The sequence below is a fragment of the Arachis hypogaea genome, chromosome 13 (genome assembly GCF_003086295.3).
Source record: "Arachis hypogaea cultivar Tifrunner chromosome 13, arahy.Tifrunner.gnm2.J5K5, whole genome shotgun sequence".
In the NCBI taxonomy this organism is placed as follows: Eukaryota; Viridiplantae; Streptophyta; class Magnoliopsida; order Fabales; family Fabaceae; genus Arachis; species Arachis hypogaea.
The window spans coordinates 31653768-31659949 of NC_092048.1; the positions used below are offsets into that span (position 1 = coordinate 31653768).

The 6182-nt window shown below is 33.5% G+C and overlaps 1 pseudogene; it reads left to right on the forward strand.

Moving 5' to 3' along the window:
* Positions 1-2260: 2260 nt before the first annotated feature.
* LOC112737950 (trifunctional UDP-glucose 4,6-dehydratase/UDP-4-keto-6-deoxy-D-glucose 3,5-epimerase/UDP-4-keto-L-rhamnose-reductase RHM1-like) lies at positions 2261-4657 on the forward strand (annotated as a pseudogene).
* Positions 4658-6182: the final 1525 nt, after the last annotated feature.

Here is a 6182-nt window from a genome sequence, read left to right on the forward strand (position 1 = left end):
TGAACACGACCTGCTCCAAAGAAGTCGGATACGAGGGTTAGCTGGCAGATAACACTCATTCGAATGAGTAACTGCCCCTAGAAACTCTCCAACCACTTCATAGAGCCATATCTTAACTTCCCTAAGATATGGGAACGGTTATCCACCTAAAAAGGTGGCACTACTCCAGCGGTGGTTATTGGTTCACCACTATAAATACCCTGACACCCCTCAGGTATCACTAAGTTCCAATACATTCTCAGCTTGCTCACACTCTTGCTAACTTAGGCATTGGAGTGTCTTTGCAGGTACCACCCCCCATTCTTCCACACGTACAAGTCGGACGGAGGAACACCGAGTTTCAGGTTCACTCGATAGTCACCTCCCTCACGCGTTTGAGCCAACCAACGTCATCCGGCCCACTAATCTCTGGTTACCCACCGTAACAATTATATATATAATAAAATTAACCATTAAAATCAATCGCTATATTTATATATAAATATATATATATATATATATATATTATTTATTTTATTTTTAATATATATTTTATATTTTAACATATATGATACTAGTGGATTAGTAACGGATTTTTGTGTATATACCTCATTCGATCGTAAAAGTTGAACTAGTAAAATATTAGTTTGTACATTATAGGCTCTTGGTTTCTCGTAGTAACGTTATTGTATGTGTTGAATATGGATGGTTATTTGTGTCATTTGCTTGATCCCCTGGCTCCCCTTAACTTTCTCGGTTCATTCTTGCAAATGCATACACATAAAGGTATTTCTTGCTCTATCATTTTCCTCTTGATGCAATATAATCAATTCAGAAAATAGGGAAAAGAATCACTCCAAACGTTCTACCTTTTCTTTTCTTCAATTGTTGTCTGAAAGTACTGTTATATTCTTCACTCTAGATTTGTTGGCATTGTAAGTTTTTGTTTTTGTTTCTTTTCTTTTGTGTGTGATGTGTGTTCATAGTAATGTTTTTATTTCTTTCTTTGGGCAAATGGGTGCTTTGTGGTTTGGAATGTTGCTCTTTCTTCTATTGTTTCAATGACTCTGGTGATAGTCTTTTTTCTCCACATGACAATTGAACTAATTGTAGGGACTAAACTAAAATAGATCTGTGTCAGATTTGTAATTATTTGGCGTTAGATTAGCCTGATTATGTTGAATGTGCCTGGTTAGGTAGTCAGATTATCAACTTTTTTTTAACTAACATTAAAGTTAATTTCATCCTTCTCTTTCCTCATCCTTCTTTTTACTTTTGCCTTTTTTTTTTGTTAGCAGACAAAAAAAGAATTGATGTTTAAATTTTTTGTTGTCAAATTTATAAATGAAAAAAAAAATTTTTAAAATTGGTTCTGTATTTAAAAAGTTTTAAACTGTGTTTTTTATTAGACGCAAGAAACTTGTCTTTCTTTTTATTTTATTTCATTTTCAGGCATTTAATTTTTACTATGTGCTTTCATGGCTTTTTTATTTAATTAAATATGTAAAATATATTACTTCTCCCAATGTGCATAAGTGTACCACTATCAAACAATTTGCTGATGAACCTTTCTGTTCATGTTAAAGTTATTATTTTTAATATATTTTTTTTTAGAATTTTATGAAAAAATTAAATCTTATTTTATTAAATTTTAATTTTTCATCTATAAAATTTTGGAAAAATAAAACTACAAATCAAAGATGCCCTAATTTTCTGGTGGGTTGTCTTCTCTAAAATATTACCTAGCTCACACTAATAAATATGTAATGTACAGGGATGGTTGATTTTTGGTCTATACTTCATTTCTTGGTGCTATAATTTTCTTCAATGCAATTAGGTATTTTTTTAAAAATTGTCTATCATTTTATTTTTAGAAGAGGGAAAAACTAAAAAACAAAATAACATTTCATAAAAAATAAGTACCTTTCTATAAAAGTGGGTATTTAAATTAATTAAACAATATTGTTTAAATTAAAAGACTGACTAAAGACTAAAAATTTAAATAAAAATACTATTTGTACACTAAAATCAGCCATTAAAATCAGTTACTAATGTATTTATATATAAATATATATGCAGTTTAATTTATTTTCAATATGTATTTATATTTCAACATGTATTTTATACTGATAGTTAATTTTAGTGGTTAATTTTAGTGTATACGTAACATAGTCCAAATTTAAAAGACAATTAGTATTTCTCAATTTTCTTATGATGCATGGCTCATTATGTGTTCTTTCCTCTAGTGCCAAAATTTTTACCACTAGACTTGTAAATTAACATGCTTCCCTTTTTTTTTTTTAATCTGGAAGTAATTTCTGTTCGTATGGCCATATTATGCTATTATTTTAGTTGTAAATTACATTTTGTGGTTCTGATTGATGTATTGTGATTGTAGGAGTTGCTTGAGATGAGTTCATATACCCCAAAAAACATCCTCATTACTGGGGCAGCGGGATTTATTGCATCTCATGTTGCCAACCGGCTTATCAGGAGCTACCCTGACTACAAAATTGTTGTGCTTGACAAGCTTGATTACTGTTCTAATCTCAAGAACCTTCTTCCTTCAAAATCATGTCGCAATTTCAAGTTTGTGAAGGGAGACATTGGAAGTGCCGATCTTGTGAACTACCTTCTCATCACTGAATCCATCGACACAATAATGCACTTCGCTGCTCAAACACACGTTGACAACTCCTTCGGTAACAGCTTTGAGTTCACCAAGAACAACATATACGGTACTCATGTCCTTCTAGAAGCCTGCAAAGTAACTGGTCAGATCAGGAGATTCATTCATGTTAGCACCGACGAGGTGTACGGAGAGACAGAAGAGGATGCCATAGTCGGGAATCACGAAGCGTCTCAACTGCTTCCGACGAACCCTTACTCTGCAACCAAAGCCGGGGCAGAGATGCTTGTCATGGCGTACGGAAGGTCGTACGGGTTACCGGTAATCACCACACGTGGAAACAATGTTTACGGTCCAAATCAGTTCCCTGAGAAGTTGATTCCAAAATTCATCCTTCTAGCTATGCAGGGAAAGAATCTTCCCATTCACGGCGACGGTTCGAACGTCAGGAGTTATCTTTATTGTGAAGATGTTGCAGAGGCCTTTGAAGTTGTCCTTCACAAGGGAGAGGTTGGCCATGTTTACAACATTGGGACCAAGAAGGAAAGAAGAGTTATTGACGTGGCCAAAGATATTTGTAAACTTTTCAACATTGACCCAGACACTAGCATAAAGCTTGTAGAGAACAGACCGTTTAATGACCAGAGGTACTTTCTTGATGACCAGAAGCTTAAGAACATAGGTTGGTCAGAGAGGACCACGTGGGAAGAAGGCCTGAAGAAAACCATGGAATGGTACACCAAGAATCCTGATTGGTGGGGTGACGTCAGCGGGGCATTACTTCCTCATCCAAGAATGCTGATGATGCCTGGGGGATGGAAAGACATCTTGAGGGGTCAGAAGGTGAGAAGCCTGCATCGGTTGGATCATCGAACACTCGAATGGTGGTTCCGTCACCAAAGAATAGTAGCACTGCTCAACAGAAGCATCCTTTTAAGTTCTTGATTTACGGTAGAACTGGGTGGATTGGGGGATTATTGGGGAAACTGTGTGAAAAGCAAGGGATTCCGTATGAATATGGAAAAGGGCGTTTGGAAGATCGGTCCTCACTGGTGGGTGATATTCAGAGCGTGAAGCCAACGCATGTATTTAATGCTGCAGGAGTGACTGGGAGACCTAATGTTGATTGGTGTGAATCTCATAAAACGGAAACCATTAGAACGAATGTTGCTGGTACTTTAACGTTGGCTGACGTCTGTAGGGAACAAGGCATTTTGATGATAAATTACGCCACGGGATGCATATTTGAGTATGATGCAGCTCATCCACAAGGCTCTGGTATTGGTTTCAAGGAGGAAGACAAACCCAATTTCATTGGTTCTTTCTATTCCAAAACCAAGGCTATGGTATGTTTATCCATATTAAAATTTGAAAAATACATCTCTACTAACTGCTATCATTTAAAAAGAAAAATACATCTCTACTAACTTGAATTTTGATCAGGTTGAGGAGCTCTTGAGAGAATATGAGAATGTATGCACCCTTAGAGTTCGAATGCCGATTTCATCGGATCTAAGCAACCCTCGCAACTTCATTACAAAAATTTCTCGTTACAACAAAGTAGTTAACATCCCTAATAGCATGACTATTTTGGATGAACTTCTTCCCATCTCAATTGAGATGGCAAAGAGGAACTTGAAGGGAATCTGGAACTTCACAAATCCTGGGGTTGTGAGCCACAACGAAATCCTTGAGATGTATAGGAATTACATTGACCCCAAATACAAGTGGACTAACTTCACACTAGAAGAACAAGCTAAGGTTATAGTTGCTCCGAGGAGCAACAATGAGATGGATGCATCCAAATTGAAGAAAGAGTTCCCAGAATTGCTTCCCATTAAGGAATCATTGATCAAGTATGTCTTTGAACCAAACAAGAAAAATTAACTAGTTTCTTCTTTTTTATTTTTATTCCCGTCTTTAAGGGGAAGAAGGGTCGTAAGAGAATTAAATATCTTACTGTTGTTTGTTAGGAGCGATTATTATTTGGTGGTTACTCCAATGAAGATTTTATGATTGTCATCGTATGAAGATATTATATTTTGACCATTGGATGATAAATTGTAGGGTTTAATTTTTATTTGAAGTAAAAGTGTTACCTTTATTCAAAGTATTACGAAACAAATAAGTTACACTTTTTAAACAAGGATCATCATGAGAAGATGTTTTTAGCATCTTCATGGGAGTAGTTGCCTTATTATTTATTAGGGTGTGGTTATTTATCACTACGATTGCGTTAGGTAATGTGTAACTAAGTATTAATTTTTGCAGTTTCATTCAAGTTTCTTACAACACTCCACTACTAATTGTAGTAGACTAAAAAAAGGTAAAAATTTACGTACAATCAACTTTATGTAAAGTTGATATTTAAGAACTATTAAATAAAAATTTAGTTAAATTAATTAAATTATTTAATAATTTTTAACTATTAATTTTAAGTAAAATTAACTGTACTTAAATTTTCACCTTAAAAAAATATGATGGGTAACTTTCACATATTTTGGCATGAGAAGAGGATTCACCGTAAAAAATGTTATCCAAAAATGGATTTAGCGTAAATATATAGCAGGGGTGAGCACGGGTAGCGGGTACCCGATTATCCGTTCAAATCCGAACCGAATCAATTAAATTGGTTCTGAAACTAACGGGTAATCGGGTTCAACTCAAATCAAACCGATGACTTTTGTTAGTGATTGGTTCAGGTATCGGTTTTGGAGATGCGGAACCCGAACCAACCCCCGAACCCGGTCATATATTAATTAAATAAAAAAATAAAAAATATATATGACTTTTTCATTAGACAATGATTATTCATTATTAATATATTTGCATTTTAATGATTTTAGTTTTTAATGTATTTGGTGTTTAACATATTTAGATTATTTCTATTGATGTTACATGTTTATTGTACTTGTTGAATTTTTAAGATAAAAATTGGTTTTTTTTTTTTTTTATGAATTTCAAAGTTATCAGGTACCCAATTACCCGAACCGAACCAATCTGTTTTTAATCGATTTGGTTTGGTTCGAGTACATGTACAAAAAAATGCAAATCCAAACCAAATCAAATCAATTACATTTTGATCGGTTCGATTCTAATTTTACCATAAACCCGAATCAAACCGATCCGTGCTCACTCTTATATATACCCACCTGGTGGCCACCCAATAGTGAAACATTAAATTTTTTTATCAAAGATAAAAAATTCAAATTCGCAACTTCTTAATTGAATATGGGGAGATTATGTCATTTGAGCCACTTGCACTTGGATACATATCATAACCGTATTACATTTATACTGCAAATTAACAATCAATCAGTCATCTTATAAAGATAAATATTTGACGTTTATAAAAAGGTTTTATAATATATGTTACTATAAAAATATTTTATTATTATAACACGATAAATCTAATTATTCTATTATGATATATTTGATTATTTTAGTAGATATTTATTTTTTTTAAAAATGTGTAAGATAACATGTATAAATATAAAAAAAAAAAAAAAACATCAAGGGAATCTTTTGCATTTAATTATTTATAGAGCATATTTTATTATTGAACGAAAATCTT